Source organism: Clinocottus analis, unplaced genomic scaffold (assembly GCF_023055335.1).
Source record: "Clinocottus analis isolate CAN_PGR_092001 unplaced genomic scaffold, fCliAna1.0.p SCAF_5, whole genome shotgun sequence".
In the NCBI taxonomy this organism is placed as follows: domain Eukaryota; kingdom Metazoa; phylum Chordata; class Actinopteri; order Perciformes; family Cottidae; genus Clinocottus; species Clinocottus analis.
In genome coordinates, this window is record NW_027176207.1 from 18,537,262 (window position 1) to 18,563,972 (window position 26,711).

Consider the following 26,711-nt stretch of genomic DNA (forward strand, 5'->3'; position numbering starts at 1 on the left):
CTCATCAGGAAAACAAATTGGTCACAGCGTGCACCCTCCACGGAAAGCGGTAAATAAACAAATCATTTAACAAACGACATCATTTAGAGATGGATTTCCCCTCTACCGCTTGACCCTCACAGGTAAGATGGATACAAGCAACGCAATTTCATAAATTTGAGAAGATTTTTCTTTTTTTTTTTACGATTCGGTTGGTTTGAAAAATAAGTCACTCAACTTTCTAGATCTTCCTATAATCTCGTGTCGGATGTATTAATACAATTGCATTGATTTTGATGCAGGCCTGTACACGATGCACGCGTTTGTCTTCTTTTTGTTCTAGTCCGGGTTTTCATGGCATGCGCTTTGGCTCGTCAATTTGAATGAAAGCAAATCTTAATGCTTCAGGGCACAGTGATATCTTTGACAGATGGCGGGTTGCAGTTCCCTTTGACAACGTGACAATGTCCCAGTGCAAAGCCATCACATGCACAGCCATGCCCCTTCGTGCCAGGATGTCCTCTTCCTAGCGCTCCTTTATTTTTATGTTATATTCCACTATCTAAAAAGAGGCGCCATTCCAATTAAATGAAGTAAAAGGAAGAAAACAGCACCTATATGGCCCTCCAGCAGTTGAGTGCATGCATCATCATCATCATCATCATCACTGACGGGCAGAGGAAAACCATGAGAGCACAGAGTGGACGGGAGGCGCCGGCGCTATCTCCGGCCTCAGCGTGCTTCTAAACGACACCATTAAACAAGGTCGTAATTCTCATTTTATACGGGTCCACATGACGACCACCCGGAGCGCTCTCCGGGCCGGACGCTCGGACTTTGGCGAAGGCGAGCCGGCGGGAGGGCTGAAGATTAATGCAGATAGCCGGAGGGCGGCGTTATTAGGGAGCAAAGACAGCCTGTTCCCGCCGATCGGAGGTGAAGACCCCCCCAACAGCAGGATGTCGGGTCGGGTTATTTCAGACAAAATTAATAAAACATCCTCGGGTTTCTACTGTGGGGCCGTGTTGGAGATGAACAGGCCATGAGCCAAATTCAATGTCAGATAATGTCAGTAATACTGAGTCAACTGCACTCACTGTGTGGACAATGCTGCTTTCCACACCTTCTTCTTATCGCTTTCCATCCAGCCATCGATCGAACTATGGATGAAACTAACAGTGTTTTCATTATCCATGAATCTATACAGGGTTTTTTTTTCTTCAAACAATTAACAAAGTATATAGCTAATCAACGTATGAAACCAAGCACAAACCTTACGTGCACTTTTCAGTCATTTCACAAAGTGAGAATCAGGACAGTTTTCAGCGATCGGCTGCGAACGTGTTGCCAGTCGCAGGAGAAGATGAAGACATGACGCTCGGAAAAAGTCGTGGACAACCTCGAAAACATTCGGTGCCACTATCTTAAATCAGACCCTCGCATTGTATTCATTCCCAAGAGTAATCGCAGTGAAAGGCTGATTTACTGAATGGGTTCAAATGTCATCGTGTAAACTTTCGGGCAAAAAAACTTGTTAAAAGAAGATGTGATATTAGAGAAGACCCATTTCCCTTCCTAACGCTGGCTTAAAGCAGCTTATGAAACATAATTAAAACTACTTATGCCAGAAATAACCTTTCAACAAAAGCAATCATTTAATTAAAATAAAACGTGAGTTTCCGATGTTATGCGATTGATGTGTTTCTATGCAAATATCGACTTAAGACAAGTGAGGGTCATTTTGACACTGACTCCGGGACGGTTGGAGTTATTTTTCGGGATGGCGGGGAAAGAAAGTTAGTCTGGAGCCTTGCTCTCAATGATTGTAATAGACATGAATAAAAAAAACAACAAAGAAAACGGCAATCGATGCATCGCTCACTTGGACTTAAGTCGCCTAAAGTTGACACAAGCCTTGCTCAAGGGCGTCACACACTGGAGGAAAACGTACCCCGCTGATCCGCAGACAGAGCGGGACCTTCCCGCCGCTAGCTTCGCTAACCTTTTGCAAGCCCAAAACACCTCCAACATGGAGATCAGCGCGACCGTATTGAATGTCACAGAGCACCTGAGAACTGCTCTGTTGTCCGCGGGCACTTGTTCTTTTTTTTTTTTTTTTTTTTGAACGTGGACAAGCGCTCGGCGCATCTTGATCTGAAGGGGAGCGGATAATTAAACTGTGACCTTTAACGACAGACTGGTCGCTCTCACTGTTGCCAGTGCGCGACGTAGAAGGCGCACGAAAATGACACACACAAGTTCCCACGCGGGTGTGCGAGTCCACGCCGGAGAAAAAAAAAAAACGGGCCGGCGTTCACCCACGAACACGAGGAACTGCGCGCTGGTGCGCAGACACACGTCCGCACTGCAGCCCTCCTCTCGTCCTCTGGCTGTTATCGCCTGACAGCATTTGTTCTTCTTTTCTTTTCTTTTTTTTTCATACCATTGTCTAACCTGTCAAGTCCTGCCAAAATATGTTTTCTGTCTCCCGGTGGCTCCGCGCACACAGACGGCACCTTCCAATTATGAAGAGAGGCAGACAGAAAGCTGGCTTGATAAATCGGAGGAACTTTTGACAGTGAAATGGTTTCACAAGGTGATTCTGTTCCTCTCCCCCCCCCCCTCTCTTTTTCCTTACCTTTCTTCCTCATTTATCATTTCCCTGATCCTTCCTTATGTGACACATAACTCAACCCTTAGTTGCCCGACTGCTCTTTTCTCTCAGACAAAGAGGCGCAGCGCTCGCCAGGCTGTAAAAGGTGAGTCTGGCGGTGTCAAAAGGACGACTGGCTTCTCATTACCGAGGTTGCAGCATCTGTACAGCGTGCGTGTGTGCGAGTGTGTGTGTGTGTGTGTGTGTGTGTGCTGAGAGTTGGGTGGACTTGAAGTGTGTGTATATTCACAGATCTCGAGTCCAGCCATCTGCCATTCTTCAGCATTGTGCCGGGGAACAATGCCCGGGTGAACTGAACACAGTAATTAAGCACAAACAAAACCACGAGCACAAATCATGACGCTGTAATTCTCAAATGAAAAGAAAATGAACCGACCATTTGAAGAAAAAAAAATACAAAATTATACATCACATACGCACGCATATCGCTGTCACGGCTTTCGGAAGACAGACGGTTCAGACTGCAGCTGTGCAGTGATTATTAATATTGATAGCATGTGCTGTATAATCACTAAAGCGCACGTCTCCGTGGACGCTAAGCTAATAGTGGCGAGCGTTTACAGGGTTCCAAATGATACCGCGAGGGCCACGCTATCTCTTTCAAAACAATTGGGAAAGGTGCCAAAGCACCAGCGGCGAAGGTGCACTTTCCTCGCTGGCTAATGACCATAAAGAGAATATACATCTCCTCACCGTCCCCACCGCTAAATCTGCAGAGAAAAGAAAAAAGAGAAGCCTCTTCTCCATCATGGCTGTAACACAGTGGAAATGATATAATGTGATCGTAAAAACGTGGTCTGTGGAGAGGTGGAAACTCTCAGCTCCCCCTCCCCCTCCCCCCCATCAGTGATAATTTGTTTTCCCCAGGAGGTCCCCCGGCCCAGGTTTTACCCGCCGCCTCGCCTGCTTGGCTCCCAGCATGCAGTGGGGCGCGATGAGCGTGCAGCTTTGGTTCATATCAGTCATTGTAATGGTTTCTGTCCTCAATGGGAGGCCTGTGGCCACTGACAAATAGGAATGGATGTCATTTATTTACATTGCTTCCATTATCATACATTCTTAGTCCAGCCTTGTCTGCACTGCTACAGACATTTTATTCACATATTACTTCCTGTAGGCGCCGTATTTTGAGCTGGTGGTTAAGTCGGACAGTACAGTCTTTAGTCATTCATTCTTCTTGCTGAAAGTGCGTCATGCTGTTGTTGAGTCCCGAGCTGCTCCGCATTAAAGCAAAGCACGCACGCGTGCTCTTGAATTGCTCGGGGTGATGACATATGTTCATATTGAGGAGGATTATTACGCGTTCATATACACGACTAAGAGGGTCGACTATTCAAACCGACGGCCGCACAGCGCAGCGACGAAAAGGCCCCGATAAATCAAGCGGGGGCGGAAACAGAAACCAAAGCAAACATTCAGAAATTAAATTGCACATTATTTGACCGTTAGCGTCACCGTAATGTTTTGAGGCTGACCTGCTGCTTTTTGCAAGCTGTAACCCAAAAAACAAAGTGTTGGTGGACTAAGGTAACTAAATATGTGAACTTTATGAATTGTGTAAAGTGTGATTGTACCAAAATAGTAAATGGACTGTTCTTGTTTAGCACTTTTCTCGTCTTCAGACCACTCAAAGCACTTTGGCATTACGTGTCATGTGACAGCAGGGGCTACTACTTCTACCACCAAGCCACAGTCGCTCATAATGGGCCTTTTACTGCCATAAAATGGAGGGTCTGGTGGGTCCAATTGATCAAGCCAGGACGTCTGCATCCCTGTGCAACAGCGCAACAACACCATGGAGCGCACTGGGCAACCGCAAATGCGTTAAAAGGACACAAACCGATCCGTTGCGCTCACACAGTTGATACCGTCATCACTTCTACACGCTATAAAACATGCCAGAAGTTGAAGTGTAGCACTTTCACAGTACCGCGTGGCGGCGACGTCCTGCTGCCGCCGATTGCCAGGTTAGCGTTGTTTGAGTGGGGAGGCGTGAAGAGGAGCGAAGAGAATACATGACAGCATCAGCACCTTCACCGCTCGGCTTCAGGTGTCGGGGAGCTCAGTCAAACACAAGCCGGGCTGCTTCTTACGAACGGATGAATAGTTTTCTGAAGGTCATGTCAGCTCTAAGGAGTGTGTAAACACATTAAAGTGGTAGGTACCTGCACCCTAAAAGGCTGCGGACACACACACACACACACACACACACACACACACACACTCACACACACAGATCAAGTCATGGTCCTAGATCAAAGCCTCCCAAGAGAGAAAGGAATCTCACTAAATGACTCTATTGCTCTTAAAAGCTTTAATGGATGACTTGTTGCCTTTGAGGGATTCAAAGTCAACTCAAGGAGGAATAAGAAGTGTTGTAATGGTACACGGCCTTAGTCAGGGAATACAACGTTTAACCTTCACGGAGAGGGGCAGGGGAGGTTTAGCAAAGAGGAACACAGTGTGTGAAGACAGAGGACATTGGGAGGGAGTTTGATGAGGTTACATCATTGACAGGACAATGTAAAACCATCAAGGACTGTTTTACTGCTTTGTCAACTTGTCACCAGCCTCACAAAGCCTCAACACATATTCCACACAATGTGAAATGCAAAAGGGGGGGGGTGAACTTAACGAGCGGTTCACAAACTATTTTTCTTTCGACACTTAGAAGGCCCCAAACCTTTCCGCTTTATGTCTTTGCCATTTCGCTGTGAAAACCCCCCATTTGGATGTAAGAGACATGAAAATCCTGCCAAAAAACAACTTCTTGAAACAGATGCACGATGAGCAATGCGCGCTGCGGATAAGACCCAGTCGCACAGCGCTGAACGTCAGCTTTGGTGGGCTTTTTTTTTTTTTTTTTTTGCAGGCTGCCTGCGTCTTCAGTTCCTGTCGAGGCTTCACTGAAGCAGCCGGATACCTCAGCTGCAGGCGACAGCTCGCCGGGTTGAGAAACATGACTAAATGAAGGCGACGGGGGCGGGACTTGTGTGTGCGTTTTCTCGAGGCATTTTGTGACTTCGAACGTGCTGCAGATTGGTTTTTAACACCAGCCGGTAATCTGGACAGGAAGACAGAGAAAGGGAGATGAAGAGGAATCCAATGCACCGTTGGCCGGAGAGCAGGAGGAGGAAATGTGGCGGTCAGCCTGAGAAGAGAGAGCGAGAGAGTGAGAGAGAGAGAGAGTGATAGATGTGGGAAAGTGGGAGCCGGTTAAGGGAGGACTATCTTGTCTGATATGTGACAACGTAATTGGGGGAGGAAAGGCTTCGGTCAGTGAGAGAGAGAGAGAGAGAGAGAGAGAGAGAGAGAGAGAGAGAGAGATCTGCAAAAAGTCCACACAAAAGTCAATCATGAGAATATGTTGATTTCAGCGTTATCTTTCTACCTGTACAGCTCATCTCTCACTTTTGAGGGTTATTTTTCTGCTCTGCAGGAAGACGATGACCCCATTTTCAGCTCTGATTGGCTTCTTTCGTTTTCTACGAATGAAGCAACGTGAATGAACGCAACAGCAGACTCATATGAATGACTCAAAACCAACGCACAGGGCCAGGTGGGGGCATGTGCATTCAGGTTATGTAAAAAAAAAAAGTTATTGGTGTGCTGATAAAACAATCTTTGCATCTGTCTGCTTTGCTATTCTCATTTATAGAGACACCTTCATATCGTTTGTCTCAGCTCGACTCGTCTTTGTGTAAAAGTCCTCATCTGTTCGTTTATTATTGGGCCCGAAAACTGTTGAATCAAAACATGCATTTTTGTGGAAATAAGTGCTTCAAGGAATACAGATTTAAAAATATATTTCCGTACTAGAATTAAGAAAGAAGTGGCAATTTGTGGTTCGTAGGAGGAATGTTTGTAAAATCACACAAACACAAACACACACACACACACACATGTGTTATTTATACTTCAGGGCCTCCACACGCCGCATTCATTCGGCTTCTTGATACTCTCGACATGCCGGACGGACCCTTATCAGGATAAGTTCACTCCCGCTTTCAGTACACGACTAAGTCGCCATGGAGACGGGCCTCACAGTTGTCGTGTAGTTCACACAAGAAAAAAAACAAAACAACACAGAATATTGCACACACACACTTGGCGCATGTGCTGCCGCTGAAATGCAACACGGCCAATCGTCTGTGGAGAAATGTACGTCTTTTGTAAAGCGTTTGTCCTTGTAAGAGCTGCTTTTCATAACTGAATATGTATTTTCTATTAATGCTTCGCTTTCTCCTGTCTTATTCTTTGTCATATTACACAGTTAGGGCTCTGCATAGAAGTAACAAACAACCAAACGGTTGTTTGTTAGGTCCAGATATCCACCTTGAGGACACACACACACACACACACACACACACACACACACACACACACGCGCAGCCTCATGCATCAGGCATGAACCGCCGACAGATGAATTTGCGAATCCGCTCGATCTCGAGGACAAATGAAAGTCAGAAGCCGAGCGACTCCTAACAAGTTTGTTTTCCCGACATCCGCCCGAAACAGAGCGGCGCTCTCATCATTGATGCTCTCATCCTTTCTTCTGTTACACAACGCAGAGTTTTTGAAGGAAGAAAAAACACTCGAACGCAGCGACGCCGGCACCTGATGGATCCTCTGCATTACAATTCTGCCAGGTGATTCCCTTTTCTTTTTTTTTTATGAAGTGAGCCCTCTTGCGCTGTTATCTACGCTGGCACGACAGGATACGGATGACGCGGCATCATGTGCTCTTCCAGAGGACTGTATTGGCGTCAGAGGTGCGACTATGCTGTTCCTGACTGCGTCAAATTTGTGTATCTGTGTCTGCACATCCTCATTCAAACAAATAAAACATAATAATAATTCTTATTCCATCAGCTCTTGGCACCAGAACAGTCAAATTGGTTGTGTTTGTGAAGACAAAGTGTCTGAAATAGCGTCCGCATGGTTAAACTCGAGGTTCATTCTACTCCTTTTCCATGTCTGTGGATCAAGGTATTGTTAACTTTAGTCAAGTGGCAAATTGAGATAAGCGAAAGATCGGCTTCACGGTTTAGGAACCTCACGTGTCGGTATTGAAGTTCGTAGATCAATAGCGCGCAATTTGATATCCATTGATCACGGATCATGTGGCTAATTGATTCTCCATTTTAAAACACATCAGCCATGACCACCAGGTGAGACGCATCCGGGCAGAAAGGTTTCCAGCAAAGCCCCAATGCAATTAGCTAGAATTGCCTCTTTTTAACTTACTTGTCGGCTCCTCCCACTTTTCACTGCATCGAAGTCATGCATGAGCACTTTCACCTATACAACAATCTCTACGTATCTGCATTCACAACACTGTAAGAGGGTTTGGATGCGGGCGACAGATAACACAGGATGTTGTTTTCTGATCCTGCCTTCACATTTTGTTAGTTCTTTATATTATATATATATATATATATAAACACACATCATCTGGGATCCAGCCCGAGCATGAAGGCTCTCTGTGTCATTCACTAGCAGGAAGCACCGAAGGAATGTACTGACGAAAAGCAGCTCAAAGCGGCTACCAGAGCGCGGCGTCACCTACGTCATAATCCCACTCTGTTTGACAACACTGCCTTTAATAAAATCCTACACGCCTTTAATAGCATTATGTAACCATTTAATGTGCTGGAGTGATGATTCAGAACTCTTGTCCCGTGGTTGCGCAGTAATCCACGTACCTGCTGGTGGCACAGTGAGCATGAGATGAATGTTATAAATGTGCAGGTGAGGGTTACATCAGCCATGTGCAATGTTTGCACAGCTGCAACTGGAAATTAGCACTTCAGTGCAGTTTTTGTTGTTGTTGTTTCTAATGTATTTGAATGCACGCTTGAGAAATGTATAACTCATATATGTTCTCACAAACTCATCTTTATGCTCTTTCATACTCAGTGTGACTGTATTATTGCCCCGTTTATGTTGTCTTTATGGCTGTAATGCTGTGTTGTTATGCAGGCCCTTATTAAAGAGTATAGCTTTAATCACAGTGAGACTTTTACCTTGTTAAATAAAGGTTTAATGAAACAATTGTAGCGCTGACATTTGTTGATGCAACTCAGCGGCATGACTCATTTTCCAGACTGGGCCCAATACACATTATCTTCCATTAATTATGTAAATTGTCATTTGCGGTAATGATTTTGGGAGGACAAGCGTTAATTGGCAGATTTGATTGCTGCCTTCATTGATATGTGGACAACAAACCAGGTAGTAATTTAAAATATCATCACAGCGTGTTGACACGGACTTGAAGGTGACACAGAACCGACTGCGGGTTGCTGAAACTTAACTTTACCATCATTTGCAAGTTTTTATTTTAAAGTAGTTTTTTTTTTGCTCAAGCCTTAAAGATAAGGTGTCAAAAAACAAATGCATCATATAAAAGTAAAGGGAAGTTTCAGAGGAACTTGAGGAACTTGTGCCTTCTAATCAATTGCAAACCATCTTTACTCTGCTGACGTCTCAGGAAACAGAGGACAAAAAGTGTTATTAGGATACTGTAAAAGTCGGGTTACAAGCCGCTACTACCTTCAGTAACTAGGTCTCACCGCTAGCTCCCCGCTGTAGCCAGCTAGCGCTGCTGGTCGCTCTCTGTTAGCCCTGCTGCTTGCTCTCTGCTAGCGCTGCTCCTAGCTCTCCACTAGCTCCCTGCTAGCTTCCTGCTAGCTCCCCGACAACCAACGAAGGTAGCGGCACCAGCCCCGACTCGACGCTCGCGGCGGGGAGCTAGCAGCAGCAGCGCTAGCTCGCTACAGCGGGGACACCCACCAAAGGCAGGAGCGGCTTGTAACCCGACTTTTACGGTACTTTTCAGGGGTAACATATGATTGTATATGAGCCTGTTTGTTGGACCACATACTTATGTTTGAAAGCCAGCTTTGGAATTACCAATTTGTCCTTTTGTTAATTGGACTCACTGGATATCTAAATTCGGAGCCGACAAAACAAAACATTCATCTGCTCGCGGGGTGAAATGTGACAGAACCGTCACATCCTAAAGTCATAAAAACACACACTCTGATATATTGCAAAGGGACCCAGTGAGAGCCAGGATTGACAGTAGAATCCCACACACCATTATTCCAAGTTTATCATTTGTCTATTAGATTGTGTGTGGCGGCCCCGGTAGTCCTGGCTCTCACTTTGATTGTGCTGTTGCTGAATTCCAGCTAATCAATCCGACATGCCCGGGGCATCATTTACTGCCTGCGTTGTCTTCCAGATGGGGGGTGTGGTGGGTGATGGCAGTGGATTACCTTATGCCATGCTTGTTAAAAGCTTTTATTCTCTATAATCATCTCTCCCTGGGACGCACAAAACTCCCTTAATTAGAATCCAAGACTTTATTTCCCTCCCTCAGTCTTTTAATTCCACATCGTAAAATTCAAAGCAAGAGCCGGGAGTCAAAATTAGCTCTCTTTTCTTTTGGCAAGAGAGTACGACGGGAGCACCTGTGCAGGTCAGAGGAGGCAGCTTGCAGTCGCTGGTGTTATGGCCGCAGGCGAGAGTCCATGAGAGGAGGAAATTAGCTCTGGAGTGTTTTAATAAGGGCTCTCTTTCAGCACTTCTGCTTCATTCAGTTCCCCGTGGTGGAGAGGAGAGGTTGGGATGGTTCAACCCATCTGGAGGAGCGCTTCCCCCTTCTGGTAGAAGGTAGCGCCGAGGCTCGCAGAAGGACCCTCGCGACACCGCGACACTTCCAGTGATTATTTTCGAACGTCCAGTGCATTTGAAGACGGTGTTTGTAAGTGACGCTTCAAGATAACTGCTGCTATTTCTCTCTTCAAGACGATATCGGTGTGTTCATCATTGGTGCTTCATCATTTTCTCTCTTTACATCACTAGTGTGAGTGTGTGTCATTGATGTCACACTTCCATGTCCCTGCACAACAACACACACACGTATGTATATATACTGTATGTATGTATATGTAAATATGTGTAATATAATCAACCCTAATCCCGAACTAATCCTGACACGAACGCCAACCCTAAACCATGTATTCACCCTGAAATATAATGACATACATATTTACTCCCCATAATGAAGACAATGCGACTGAAACTCATGTTTCCACATGATTGTTGAAACATGCCCCCACCACACACACACACACACACAAAATGGGATCCATTTTGGCAACACATTACTTTTGGTCCTGCACCTCTTCCCGTTCACAATGGAACAAAAGCAGCTCCCTAACCACGACGGATGTATCCTGTGAGGAAGAGAATAACAAAACGACAACAACAAATAAACCAGCATTGTGGGCAATCTTCTGCTGCACAGCTGAAAGACTTGTTGACTCACAGGGATGGAGAACCCCTGCTGGTTTCAGTGCGAGGACAAAGTGGATGTTCACCCACACCCCGATGTGCCCGGTGGCATGTGACAGGAAGCCGCCGCCGCCGCAGCGCTGTGAACGCCGTACAGTTCAGAGAACAAGAGCCCGACGTAAATACATCATTTTCTGAGTTCTTCTGGGTTGTTCGGGGACAGGTTTACATTTTGACAAAGGCGCTGCTCCAGGCACCCTCCACCTCTGGTTTACCATTGTGACACCTACGTTTTCCGCGAAATAACTGTTGTTTGCGTAACGATTTCGAGGCAAAGGTGAGGAATGTCACGTGACGATTCCAGCACGGATGTTACAGTGGTTGCGCAGCATGAAATTGAAAATAAAGAGCGTTGGCTACACAAATCCCCATGTGTATAAATTATGCTGGATGGAACAAAAAGCGTGTTTGATCACGTATAAGCGCCTTCTCTGTTGTGCAGTGTAGTTTAAAGGCACTAGAAAACAGTGGGGAGGAATGCAAAAATATAGGAATGGTGGCTTTATGTGACAAATACCAAATGTTCCCGACGATTAGATACATGAAAAGGCCTCGCTATGCTATCCTGAGGTGTATCTGTGCTGCCAAATAATTGCTTCCATGCAGCATATCACAAACAAATGCATCAGTTTCCAAAGCAGCTTCCGGTAGTGGATTGACTAACACATGCAGCTTTAGCCAATGTTGGGGTCTGCTAGAAAAGACAAACCCAGTGGGTGATGTTCAGACATATAGTAGTAGATAGAGAGCAAAGAAACAAACAAAAAAAGGTTGCTCGTGGCAGAGAAAGTTGGAATTGTTTGAGAAACAAACCACTACACTATAGCAGCTGTGGCCAGAAGACGGCCGACACCCGGGGAGAGAGAGAGTGCTGCCGCGTCCCGTCATAAGTAACATAAATTATGACAAGAAAGATGACGAACACGTCGAAGAAGCCAAGATAAATATACTCCAATATCTGTTGCAGTGCGGGGGGGGGGGGGGGATGGGGCCGAGAGGACAGAGTGATGAATAGACTCTTGTAGGTGTGAGATGACAAAGTGGAACTAGATGATGATGTGTGTAAAATAATATTCGACAAATCCTGGTTTTGATCAGAAGAAAAAATATCTCAGACCTGGATGAATATCAGGGCAGACTGTTGAACGGCTATTTGAATATAGCGGAAAACAAACAAAAGGCCACTTGTAAATTTGCTGCTTGAAATTGAGCCCAAGACAAATTTGGGTGGGTAACAATAGTGGTTCAATTATGTCACCAAAAATGTGGCTCAGAAGACATCTGGATTTAAATATGTATACTTTTTAATCATCATTCATTTGAAATGTATTATTTCGTCCAGCATTCTGGAAAACTATACTGTAAATATAATTTCCATCTTGGCTCATAACAGCTCGGCTCATGCGCTCTCTTGGGTAGTTTCCCGAGTGCTTACGATGCTAAAATGGAACATTAACACAAACATCAACTCTGAAAGTGATATAATCACTCTGGAGCTCATTCTTTTTCAATTCCCTTGCTCAGGCGTCCCAAAAACCCTTGATCCAAACCAATCCTCCGTCACAATTAAGTCACACATGCTTTTCACCCGCTCCCTTCAGACGGTTCTTTTTCAACTGCGTAGATTAATTAGATCTTTTCTCCTGCAGCATCTGTCTGCTGACAAAACCAACTACAATAAAACATCCGACTCCCTCGACTCCGTATTGTGTTTTTTTTTTCCTTGTGTTTTTATTAGTTGAAGGATCTGGATCCAAGTAACCGAGAAAACCTTCCTGACTTTGCTCGCGATCGACAAAGCAGACGCCTTCAGATGTAAAAAAACAAACAAACATCAACACGCTTGAAATATGCCCGCCGAGGATTTGTGGACGTTTTCGATAATCGGCCATTTTTTCATTTCCTCTCCGCCTCCATATCTTTGAATTTGCGCCAACCATCCTTGCGAAATCAGTAGTTAAGGAAAATATATATAAATCAGGCAGTCATTAGTCAATGCAGCCATCCAGTCAACAGGTGGATTTGACCATCACTCATACAGTCGATCGATGGGCTCCCAGTGCTGCTGGCCTCAGTGATTTAGGCTGTGGGTCCCAGTGGCTAACTCCGCCCTCTGGGTCAACAATAAAACCACGCAGTTGCAAAGCGTGCGTACACATGTCCATATAAATCAACATTTATACACAGATGCATGACCACTGAGCCACTGCAAAAGCACATTCACACTCCGCTGAAGTTCCAGTCAGTAAACACGGCTTATTACATAGCCGTGATGCGTATTAGAAAAAGAAAAGAAGGAAAAACAATAAACAAGAGCTTCAAATCCGACCGATTATATTCCGCTTCTGTCCGACTCGGGCTGCTGCCGGGAACATCGGCATTCAAATGATACGCCGGTTTTATTGTGCACATGCGCCAGGGGCTCTCGCGCTGAGCCGGTTACAGTGTGGGATTCAGTGGCCGGTGTCAGGAGATGGAAATCAAATAATGAATATGGTTTTTTTTTTCTCAACATCCTGACTCATTTAATTTTCTCGGCGGCTCAGGGAGCAGTCGAGTCGTGTCTTGAAGCCGGCAGTGATTTCCTCTTTCATGTAAACGGCACCGGACGTGAAAGTGCTCGACTACACACACACACACACACACACACAAAATCGCAGAAAATAATGGTCTGTAAAGTATCTGATCACACTGTTTCTTCGAGTTCCTCCTCTGGATGTGACGGTTATCGCAGGACTATAAGAGCAAACCAACATTAACATTCCCGGATAAAGATTTAAACTCAAAGTTTAAAACACACAATGCTGATACTGCAGAAAACAGGTAGCTGCGGATGTTCATACAACATGTCCACTTTAATAAACACAGCATGAAGATGGACACTTTCAGCAGCAGCAAAACACATCTACAGAAACACTGACTATGTTCAAAAATGAATCTAAAAACGTCACAATCTTTTCTTTGACCGCGAGAAAAAAAAAACACAACATGGCCAAATGAGTTTATTGAAGTCAAAAGCGTTGTGAATTCTCGCAACCCTGTCTTATTTCAAGTAATATTTCCCTCATTTTATTACTTTTTTTTCTTGTTTTTGGAAGCTGAATTTTTGCAGTGTAGGGAAGCATCAGAAACGTCACTTAGCGTTTCAAAACAACAAATTTAGCACCAAAAAAAAAAGAAGTCACAAACTGACTGAGGAGAAACTTGAGGAAGAAGCTGAAAGTGAGAAGCTGAAAGTGAGAAGCTGAAAGTGAGAAGCTGAAAGTGCAGATGGGGTGAGTCTGAGTTGTGTCCCGCCAATGACAGACACATATGATGAGGCATCGAGCTTCTTGAAGCCAAATCTAATTGGATTCTCCCTCTTTTCTCCCTACTTTCGCCATCAGTCTCCTTCATTATCCGTCTCTCATTCTGTCGCTTTCCCCCATTTCACTTGGACTCTGTCATCCTCTTTAATCTTCTTTGCTTTGCTTTCATTTGCTGCAGTTTTGTCTTCCCCTTCTCCTTTGTTTCGCTCCCTTCCTTTATATCTCCGAAGCTCTACATCATTGTCGCTTTCAAGTTTCCGTCTTTTACTTTTCTGCCTCTCCAACCACTCTCCTCCACTCGTTTTTCGCTCTCGCTCTCTCTCCGCCCCTCTCCGTTCACGCTCTCTTTCTGAAACAATAACCATCCTTCACGAGCCGCTGGCGTTCACACAGTCGACTACTCATGGCATGCTGATTACGCAACGCTCCCCGCGCCCCTGTCGGAAAACGCCGCACTCTTTTTTCTGCAGCGCCGTCGAGCCGCCGAAGCTGTACGGCGGAGTGTGTCACACCTTTTGGGGGAAATAAAAAAACTTTCGGGGGCCCTTTTTGTTAGTGTTCAGCGATTGTGTTCCCTCTGAGCTCGTCAATAAAATCCCTCCAGTGAATGATGAGTTCAAACAGCCATTTAGCAAAGTGCTCATATTTCAATGCCTTGTTTCAAGCATCAATAATCATATACACATCATATAATCTATCGGACCCGCTGCTCTTAACGAAGGTGACTTATGTCTTGATTTACAACAATCAATACCTCATCAGAATTATTCACCCCCTTTTGACAAACTAATCAATTCACGTTCTTTAGCCTCGGCACCAAACGCTGTAATTCTTTGCCAAAAAGGGGCCCGCAGGTTTCGACGGACGGCTCCCCGGACTCACATTTAGTTCACCGCTTCGCTTGACGGAGTAAAGGCAGGAAACGCCAAACGGGCTGAACAGCATCGCAAGTTTGTGCGACGGAGAATGCCGGGGATGAATTATTATCAACAGAAGAATTGCAATGGAAGCTCTGCATTAGGTTTCTTGAATTCAACAAAAATCCTTGAGCAGAATATCAGGCACTTGTTTGTCAATTTTTTAATTTTTTTTTGATGTGAAATTGTTTTTTTTTTTATCGTTTTTTTTAATTTTATATTTATTTTATGTAATCTCTAGTAATAATGAAGAGATATTTAAGGGAGACTAAGAAAAGTAACAAAAAAAAACAACCCAAAAACTTCTCTAATTTTTACTCTTCAGCACTGCAACAGTAAATTATTCTGCTTCACAGCATCTGTTGACTCACTGAGAACTCTTTTCAAAAATATATATATTTCTTTTCCCCAACACATCCACACCGTGGTGTCGTGCACTTTTTTTTTTTTGGAGTCATTATAATAAATGCCAGATTACAGGTTAACAGATTCCACGATGTGAAAGTGAGTAAAGTTGACACAGTCGTGCATCATTAATCTTAAAAACAAAGAAACACATTTTCCTGCTGGGACCCCGTTATGAAATGTTAATGATGTCGACTTTGCCTCAGAACCACAACATCAGCAGCTGCCAAACGTCTTGACAGAGCTCGTCTTATGAATTATCGATACGGGTGCAGGTGCGCTGATCCCATATAGACGCGAGTGCAGATGGTTCCTCTCACACAAATACAGAACCTTATTTATTTGCAGTGATATAATTAAGCTACTTTAAAGGTGGACCTCTACGCATAATCGTCTGTTCAGCCTCCCGCCTACGTATGACTCAACCCGCTGGGAACTTCTTAGCTTGATCCTGATGTGGGTGGAAAAGTAAGCTAACGTTCTATTAATTATTTCGGAGAACAAATGAACTCCTATTAGAAACAAACAAGTGTTGAGGAGTTACCCACTTCCTGTTGCATCTTCCCAACAGGCAGATTTCACCCCCTGACTATTACAGCAAGCTTTTCACAAATACTTTTAGTTTTTTTTTGGAACATTTATTTGACCTTTGTCATTTTGACTTCTGCAATTTATGTTTGCATGTGTTTATTTAAAAGCAAGTTTCTCATCATCAGGTTCCAGATTGCAACCAAACCGAATACCCTTCTGCTAACACCTTCTTTTCCAAGTGTGCCCAGGAACCTGTCAGTGTTCAGTTTGTCCCCTCTGGGCTACAGTAGAAACATGGCGGTGCAACATGGCCGACTCCGTGGAATAGGACCTGCTCCACACGGGTCCTTCCATGGTCAATGCTCATATAGACGTCTTGTTTAAAGCCGGGCTAAATTTGGTTGTAAAGGGATGTTATGGGTTTTTTTTATGTCTCGGCAGCACATAACCAATCCAACAAGATTTCTATGACGAGTTAAAATTCAAAGCTGGTCCTTGTAACTGTCACTCATGTCTGTCTTAAGTCACGCCCTCCCCGCTACAGATCGTACTTCTCACGCTGAAAAAACACCTCCAGGCTATTTAGTGCGCCGCAGCGCGCAAACGTGACCTGGTCGCGCTGCCCTCACCACGGTGGAATCATTCACGTCTCTCCTAAGTCCCCTGGAGTTCTGCCATGAGGTGCCACTCATCAGCTACGCAAATAGCCAATCGGAAAAAGTATCTTTTGCATCTGTTGTATCTGGGTAAGACGTAATGACAGGCGGGTCTGGAGCTGTCCGGCGGCACGTATTTCTTGTCGTCTTCAACGGCTCCCGGGGGGATATATGTCACTCTTGCCCGTCTTCAAAACTTGAGAGCCCTTCGTTTGAATGCAGTCATCTATATGATTGGCAGTTATAGCACAGCTGTCTGAGAGGTTCCGCTTCAAGCCACAATTTGCCCATTTTCATCCCAGACGTATGGATGTGTTTTGACCAGCGAATCCTCGACTCAACGCTTTCCGAGAACAGGTGACACCTCTTCAAAAAGCTGAAAGTCTCCCTTCACAGGGCTTTAAAACACACTGTTAACAACGTGGGCCCTGAGGAATCTACGGAGAGCGATCGGGCACTCGAGATCCCCCTCTGGCCCCGCCTCTCAGTGTGTATTCATGTGACAGGGCTCATTATGAAATCTATTTGCTCTATTCAGGCGATCAAAATCCCATCGGCTCCCTCGAGCGCTTTCCTGTCTCTCTGCACAGCTGTCTGTCCGCTCGCTCGCGCTGGAGTTTTCCAACCTTTCGGTTGGACCTATGTGTTGGCTTTTGTTCCTCCCCTGCAAGACAAATCAATTCCAACAAGGACTCAAACTCTTAAGTGAAATCAGTTCCAGGTTGCTAATGCAGGCTGTCAGTATCGCTCAGTGGCGGGGGGAGATAAAGCTATTTATGGAGAAGACAGGAGATGCGAGACTTGCTTAGCTTGCTCTGCCTGTCCTTTCATAAGGTCCAGAGACCGCCAATTTATTTAGAAACCGATTTGAGGACATGCACACATAAAGACCTCAAGCAAGATGCATTAAAGGACCATCTGTCAGCACACAACATAAAATCAATTCCATTTTTACTTGCAATTTGTTTATTTGCCTTTTTTTCCCCCTCCCTCATATTACATTTTTAGCTTCAGGCATCCAGGTTTTAGTGCTGCTGCAAGCAAAATAAAAGTCCTGTTTCATGCATTTGTCTTCCCCGCGTTAGCCGGGTAGATAGCAGCAGCCACTTGTAGACGGCCCTCAAGTGTTCCCGCCTCCATTCCCACTTTAAACATTTTTGTTCTGGCAAAATAATGCAACAGATATACTGTTGCATCGCGTCGTAGGTTTGTGTTACCGATCAGCGATCTGGAAACATCACCTCTGGTCGCTGCTGCTGCAAATCAGATTAATTCACAGTCCACCAAATACATGGAAGCGATGCATTTTGTGAACAGCAGGTTTACTTTTGTAATGTGCCGTGTTCAATTTTATCGTCAGTTCTGTCTCTTCTGCTGACTGACTGTTGGAGACGGAGCCTGGAGACACAGCTGGAACCGCATCACAATCAATACGCAGCTGCACAGTGAGATCTTTACACTCAAGGCTCAAATGACTATATTATTAAGGTCACCATAATATCTTAGCCATATTAATTGAGAACAAAATTCTCGTTAGGATGTTTTAGTAATAATGACGATCGCACTATATCTACGCTTGAATTACAGAGCGGCATAAATATTTATATTCATACATAATGTTTTTTTTAATTGTTGCGGAGCTAATGTGTTTAATGACACTGGAACAGTATCTGGAATCTGGAAATAACTGTCACATAAGTGAAATAATAAATCTGAAGCCACTTTAATTGGCATCCAAAACTTCACCGGCTGGCAAAATCCACAAGAGACAGAAACTCCAAACTTCTCCTGACGACCAAATCGTTCTTCACAGGTACAGACTATTACCAGCAAGCTAGACACATCTACTGGGACGCTGAAGCATTATTGATAATGCAAGCATCCTCTGACCGGTTTGCAGCCTCATAGATGGAGTAGGTTTGGGTTTGAAGGATCCAGCTACACCTACAAGTAGACTTTAATACAATGAACATGGCGGCAACCTCTAGTGGCCGAAGTAACTATGACGAGACGAAAGGAGGAAGCGAGGTGATGGCTGGGATGGATGAGTTTGTGTGCAAAACCATGACCGCCCCACTATCACTCTGATTGGCTTGCAGTGATAATTTTACCCTAACTCGAACCAGCATCACTCCAAATGCCAAAACCCAACCAACCAAACCATTGAATGCAACGAGTTGGGCTGTGAACCACCACGTGAGGTCCTGAATCAAGCTTCAATGTTTGCAGTAGGCCAGTAGCTTCTATATATCTATATTCATATTCTACAGAGGTTCCCTTGTCAAGAAATAGATGTCACTGCTTTTGTGAACCTAAGACCTTTGGTAAACTAATTTCCCGCACAACACAGTTCAACCACATGAGTAAAGTTACATTTTTTAGCCTTCGAGTCATATTTTCTCTTTGCACTTTTATGACAATGCCTCATTATATAGAGAGCTGAGATTGTATGTATCTCATATGAAAGTGACTTAAAAGGTGAATTGAAGAAATTATGTAAAATTTAGAAAAAGGCCTGAGACCCTGAAGAGTCAATCAAGCTGATGTAAAGTTAAGTGAAGAATGAAACCAAAAATGTACGTTGAATTGTCTTTCCGTATCTTTTTTACATACCTTCTGTACTGCACTTTGTTACATAACACGCTGAAATTTGTTTTTTTTAACCCAAACCCTTCATCTAAATCTAACCAAGTGCTTTTGTCGCCTCAACTTGACTGAACACTGATAGCACCGATGAGGAAGTCCAATAACATTCTGAGCTTTAGATCTTCAAAAACAGACACACTCCAGTGGTGAAGGTAAATATATGGACAAAGAAACAATTCACACTTTTCATGGTGAATTGTTTTGAGACTATAAATAAACATAGAATGAGAAGTAATACTTTTCACAATTACATCAGTCAGGGGGCTCAGAGGTCGTACCTCTAAGAGGTACCTCTTCATACATCTACAAACTGAATCAACACATCCCCGATTGTCGCGCCTTCATAAAAAGGCATCGCTGGATGCAGGACAAGTGCGTTTGAGTTGCAATAGACGTCGTTCCTCATCTCACATCCATTCTCCATCCTGTGGGTGCCAGTTTCAAATGAATATTGCAGCGAGCGGGCAGCCACGGGCATCTCAGTTTTCATGTTGACGCTACATTATATTTACTCAGCATCAACGTCAAAAGGCGGCGCAGAACATTTTATGTTGATGTTTAATGCAGAGTGCCCCCCCCCCCCCCCACACCCCCCTTCAAATAACCAGGCAGATCCTCTGAGGAGATGGATCCCAATCCCAGCAGCAGTTACTCTGCAGGTTACTTGATGTACACAACTTCAAAGCAGTTCCACGGACCGGCGGCGGCTTTGTTCCCGCCCTCGCCGCCCTCTCACCGCTTCCACCGCTTCGTTGACGTGACTCCACGCTGCCGGATATTTAAAGATATCAAATGCATGCGAGGCCCTGACAATTAGTGTTGTTAGACTGTTGCTGGGTAATTAGTCGAAAAAGAAAGCAAGCCTCCAGTTTCCCCTCGCCCCCCTCGAGAGCGTCCCTGCACACATGCATGCGTACACAATCCCACGTATATATGCTCAGGCATCCACAGAAGGTTTTGCTTGAAAAGCATGAGGAATATTCAAAGTGGATTCCGAGAAGGTGTTGTTGTCTTTGTGGTGTTGTTTGTGAAGAGATGCGATGTTGCTCGAGTTGCTAATTGGACAGGAGACTGGACATGGAGACCAGACACAAGTAGGCAGATAAACACGTACGTACATATGAAGTACATAGACACCACGGTGGAAGGAGAGGAATGAAGGATGGGCAGGAGGAGATAAATGAAACATCGAAAAAAATGAAGAATAAATAGAAATAAATGACAAAATCAACGGAAGACACACAAAAAAGAAGTCTGGCAAAAGGGAAAACACAAGGGAGGACGGGAAGAAGGTAAGAAATATGGACGAAAATAATAGAAGTAATATGGCAGAAAATAAATGAAGCGATAGTTAAGGAAAAAGTATTTATTTGTATTCAGCTTGGAAACAACAAACAGCAGACTCCTCTCATGGCATGATTGGCACATGGGTAAATGGATATTAATAAAGAGCTGAAATGGAATTAATTACAGCTGTAAAAAGCAAAATGAAAGTCTACATATATTGCTGCAAATCATAACCAAATGTAACCAAACGTAACAAACCCAGCGTGGCAGTCAGGAGCGTCATGGGCTGCGACCGGTCAGTCCACAGAACGTCCCCCACTCATTGGCGACCTCCATTTTTTTTCCGCCCTGAGAGGCCGAAATTGGCCACAGAGGTCATTCATTGAGGTGTGAAGGTGTGTGTTTGCGTTGCATGCCAATTGGCAAAAAGAGGGTGTGGCAGTGAGAGTGGATATTGCGGGAAAAAAAAAAGGGCTTAACTTCCAAACACATTTGCGTATCATGGCCAAACTCATGAAGCGTTTGTCACCGACTCCTGCGGGGAAGGCGTCATAGCACGCAATTGCAACGGCTGTGGCGGGTTCATACTTCCTTTCGACTTAAACATATTTTAATGTGAAAGGTTTTGACCAAAGAAAGAACAATGATTTAAAAACATATATATATATATTCCATAAATCTGACAACAAGCGGTTTTTAAAGCGTTTATCCCACAAATAAACAAGGTCGGTGGAGGCTGTCGGCTGACCACTAAAACGAGTTGATTTGTTTAAGGTGCTGAGACGCTGAAGGACGCAGCCGCTCGTCCTCTGGCTCCAAATCAACTTTACTGACTTTTAGGTGACGCCCTCTGCGCTGTAATGCAGTTATGCATTGTGTGTGTGTGTGTGTGTGTGTGTGTCTGTGTGTACGTATAATTGAAATGTGTGTACGTCCTGTTTTAAGCCTACGTAATTCATGAGTGCTTGCTGAGGTGGAGTCACGGAGAGAAACACCCCGGAGCTTCTTCTGCTCCTCGCTGCAGTATTCATCGCTATACACCTTTTTCCCCAAAAAGTATTTTTTTTTCGTGACTGCCTGTCTTGTCTGAGCGCCAGTCATCGCGGCCTCGGTTTCCCGACGTGGGACTTCTTTCGCTGCGACACTCGATCAACACCTGCGGTCCCGCTGTTCACTCATCTCTGGCTCCCTTTGTCGTCTCGGGCTCCTTCCTTCATTTCTCGCCTCTTCATCTCTCACCTCCCCGTCCTCCTCTTTCTCTTGGATTTATACATCTCATTTTCACTGCACCTCCCATTCTCCTTTGACCTGTCATCTCTCTCTCTCGCTCTCCTCACTGAAACTACATTTTGTTTGCGTTTTGTTTACACAGCGCTTCAGGCTTCTCTTTGCTTCTCTCACTGAATTATTCATCGGGATCTATCATGTGCTGAAAAGCAATGCTCCATCAGGAGGTGGAATGAATTAAAAGAAATAACAATCCCATCAGCCACAGTTCTACTTCGTCTTTTGCGCCAGCGTGCTAACGTGCTTGCGCGCTAACGTGCAAATAACTTCACCATCAGCCTCGGTTCTACTTCGTGTTTTGCGCTAGCGTGCTAGCTAATGTGCAAGCGCGCCATCGTGCCAGTGCGCTTACGTGTCAGCGCGCTAACGTGCTAGCGCGCACCAAGCTAAGGCGGCCAACTTGATTGACATCATCCGTGTTAGCGTCGCGCTTGTGAGTGTTACTCGACGTACTTCAAATAATTACAATTGTCGGTGACTTTTCAGCCAATGTTTGTTTGCAAAGCGGCAGCGAAACACATGCCTGAGATCCAATTAGAAGATTCATTCATAATTCTAATAATATCACACTATTCTATCATTCATTTTGGGTGACTATTTTAAAATGGGAGAAGGTAAGCACGCTCTCGTGGTAGCCTTGCGTGCTCGTGTCTGAGTGAATCCTTAACAGTAGATAGACTCTGGTTCAAAGGCATTGTCTGACTCAACATGCCGGGCAGGGTGTATTGTAAGTGGGTTCAAACTTCCTCCACCACTGTTTGAAGTCATGGTTGGTCATGCGGCTGACAGCGAGGGCAGCGCCGGCTTCGTAACAGGTTGCCGCAATTACATTACTTCAACGTTTGAAAAGCACAGATACAGATAGTTTCCCTGTCTTTGGTTCAGCGTCCAGCAGATACATCCCCAACTGCCCTTCCACATTCATTTTTTTTTGCATTTTCTGTTGCGTCATTTAATCCACGAAACGTACCATGATACATATCCCGCTTTACAGCCCGTTGACAAAAGAAAGATAAAACAAGATTGAAAGTCGTAATAAGCTATCCTGAGCTCGGCATGAACGCCATTCCTCTGAAATATATTCCCTCATTTGGTGCTTTGATGCTGGGCAAGAGTGATTTTGTTTTGTTTCTCCACTCAGGATGTACTCTTTTGCCGCTTTCATGACGATGCACTTTTAGAATAAAAAAACTAATGGAAAAAATCCTAGTTTGTGTCCTCTTTTCACCAATGTTGGAGCCCTTGGTGATGTCGAACGCACTGACTTTTTGTTGTTCTTGGTAAACGTTCACTAGAAGGATAGTTAGAAGTAAGGCCTTTTAATTAAAGTTTCCATCGAAGTCAAAGCAAGTGCACTGCAAAAATAATATCTCATGAATGACTTTGTAACTTCGCAGTGATCTACCATCATCGGTCTTACTTCAAGCTGCTGCGTTCGCAACAAGTGGAATCATCCCAAGTGTGTACAAGTTCCTGTTTTCCCCATGAAAGGGTTTCCTCTATTTTTGGGGGGAGTTTTTCCTGATCCCATGTGAGGTCCTGGGACAGGGAGGTCGAGTGTGAGACTGTCAAGCCCTCTGGGGCCAATTTTAATTTGTGAAACCAATACCGAATTAACTGAATTAATTTGCAAAGGGTTTTACAGTGTGGACATCTAATCCTTGCAATAAACCTGTACCCCCTCCCAAAGATGTGCATTGACATCACAAAACATCATTACCTTGTTGAACGCTGGATCTTCCCAACAGTACGTACGTCCATTAAACCCAATCTGATGGGAAGGTGTATAGATTTACATTTGTCATTTTAGGCAATTTGTGTCATGTGGTTACCGTGGAACCATTGCAGTTATGTTTTGGCGGTCAGGTTTGGGAAAAACATGATGGGTTAACTTGTGAAGTCAAATACTTGACGACAAGATAAGAGAAACAAACATGTCATTAACCCTCATAAAAAACACTGAGGATGACGATGCACACCAATCAACAGTAAAACTGTAAGTGAGCCAGAAAGGCTATTTTTCATGTGCTGCCCTTGGCCAGATTATTTGATGGAAGCCTGAAATGTGTTTGTTTGACCGCTCCACCTGACCACCATAAGTGAGCTGATACTTCCTCACCTGTTCAGAGGGAACTACATTCACGTGGACGACTTTACATTGTGATCAGCGCAGACTAAATGACGTAGAAATGACGAACGTGAAGCAAGAAAGTTCTTCTTTTTCGTCTCATGCACTTGAAGAGAGCGCGTTGGTCCACCACTGTTGGACCATGAATGCATCTGTGAATGATTTCAGAGCATTTGATCCCAGCAGAAGGTCTTTCTCCATTCATCAAAAGTTTCTCCATCCCCTCTCCCCATCCACTGACTCCGGTTTGAATAATTAGCTCGACAAATGTCACGGGGCGCCGATCCGGAAACTACCGCCGACCTCGAAACGCAACCGCCCCCTTCAGTTTGAAATTCCCTTCACGGGCATGACCCAGCACACGACCATCTGTGAGCGAACGTCGGCGAGGAGCGTGGGTTAAGACGCCGGGGCGCGATGTCCCCTCGCCAGTCATGTGCACCGCTTCAGAAGAAGTCACCCGTCGGCACAGACGCCGAACGGGGGACTGTACAGTGAACTCCTGAATGCAATTACCCCACATCCAGATCAGGGAGTCACCCGAGGCAGCAGCCGTGTGATACAGTATCGCAGACGTCCAAATGCGATGCACAACCTGGACGCCAAGCTCTGCATGTGAGGAGGCGATGCGCTGACAAACGGTAGCTCTCCGAACAAGCCTTGCATGTCGTCAGGATTATCCGGCACACGGCAACAAATAACGGGTAACGTGTTTGTTTGTTTTTTTGCCACGTGACAGAATGAAAAAAAAAAACCCTCGCAGCTACAAACTTAAACAGAGTCTTCAACACGATGAGCTTCTCTCCATAAACATGCACGTGATGAACTTTCATCAGCTGCCGTCCATCGTCTGAGCGCGCTGCAGAATCCCCGTGCACGCCGCTCACGATGAACTCGGTGGGAACGAGCGCCGCGGATGCTCCGAAGGTTCTGGCGATCCGCGAACCGCCGAACACGCTCCTCAGCGCGCAGCAGTGCCACTCATATCTGAAGCGTCTGCTGAGCAGAAACACACAGTGAGGGACGCTGAATGATGCATGGCACACAGGACAGAGCGCTCGCTGCCCGCCAGTCATGACTAATCAGAGCAAACGCTCGGGGGATACGGGTAGAGCAGCTCAACAGTGGACACAGTTGTTTCTTCGTTAAAAAAAAAGGAGCTTCTCGCTGACCCAGAGGATAACACAGCACAGCACCATCTGCCACGTCGCCGAGACTGAGCCGTTCCTCTCCAAAGTACCGAATCAATGTGGCTCAGGACGAGTGGAAAATGCCAGCGAAGAAGCAACACAGCAAAGTCAAAGTGAAAAGCAGCCTTACCTCCTTAGTCAGATGCCAAAATCGCAGTCTTGGATAAGTCAGAAAACCATTGAGCTGATGTAGCAGCTGGTGCTCCTCGAGATACAGTGACCCAAGAGAGGGTGGGGGGGGGTTTGGGGGGATCTTTGGCTCGTCAGATAGGAACTCTTAGGATCCTCAATTTCATCTGAGCCTTTTTTTTCCTCAGTGATTTTTGCAGATAATCTCAAGTCTGCGTTTTAGAGGCTGGAGTCCAGCAGAACCAGCGGCAGACGGCTCATTTCCATGTGCAACACGGGCGCCTCTGACATGCTTCTTCTTCCCTTCGGGGCTCCCGGGACTGCGATGTGGTCGGGGCAGAGAAGTGGACGGCGGCAGCAGCAGCAGCAGCAGCAGCAGCAGCAGCAGCAGCGAGAGTATTGGTAGTTGTGGTAGTAATATTCCTGATTGCCGAGAGAGCTGAGCATCCTTCAGTGGAGGGATAAAGAGGAGGAGGAGGAGGAGGAAGAAGAAGAAGAAGAAGAAGATGCAGCGCACCAGAACCGCAGAGCGCACAGCCGGCGCAGCGCACTCTCTGTCGCTTAAATCCCCCCGAAATGGGCTGATTCTGGGCAGCAGCAGGCGGGCAGATCAACACAGCGCAGAGGGAAGAGCTGCTGGTGCATCAACATTGTTCTGTGTCTAGTTTTCTTTTCTTTTTCTTGTTTTTCTTTTTTGGAAATCACCACTGAAGCTCCAAGAGAATCACCACCAGCATCATCTCTTCTTCACGGCTCCTCAAGTCTGCACAGGACAAACTGTGTCTGAGAGAGAGAGAGAGACAGTGAGAGAGGGGGAGAGGGTATGCATGCATGTGTGTGTGTGAATGTGTGTGTGAAAATGTGTGTGTGTGTGTGTGTGTGTTTGTGTGTGTGCGATAGAGGAAGATAGGCGGAGAGAGGAGAGCGGAGAGCAGCGAACAGGCAGGAGGCTGCGAGCGCAAGTGGAGACGGAGAGCGGTGTGAGAGGAGGATGCTCGGAGAGGAGGAGGAGGAGGAGGAAGGTTAGGGGGAGATGCCCATGAGAGGGAGAGGGGGAGAGAGAGAGAGAGAGAGAGAGAGAGAGAGAGAGAGAGAGAGACTCACACTGTCAGTGACTACATTAACAGCGCTGAGTAGGTGGAGTTTTCCTTGCAGCAGCAGAGGGGGATCATGATTTGAAACCCGAAAAGAGAGGGAGAGAGACACACAC

The 26,711-nt window shown here is 45.3% G+C and overlaps 1 protein-coding gene across 1 annotated transcript in view; it reads right to left on the minus strand.

The window, feature by feature from the left end:
• sgcd (sarcoglycan, delta (dystrophin-associated glycoprotein)) overlaps positions 1 to 26,442 on the minus strand; it is a 239,490-nt gene extending 213,048 nt beyond the window's left edge. The window contains exon 1 of the mRNA XM_068601227.1: positions 25,503 to 26,442. The gene's annotated coding sequence lies outside the window, so the exon portion shown is untranslated. The remainder of the gene's footprint in view (positions 1 to 25,502) is intronic.
• Positions 26,443 to 26,711: the final 269 nt, after the last annotated feature.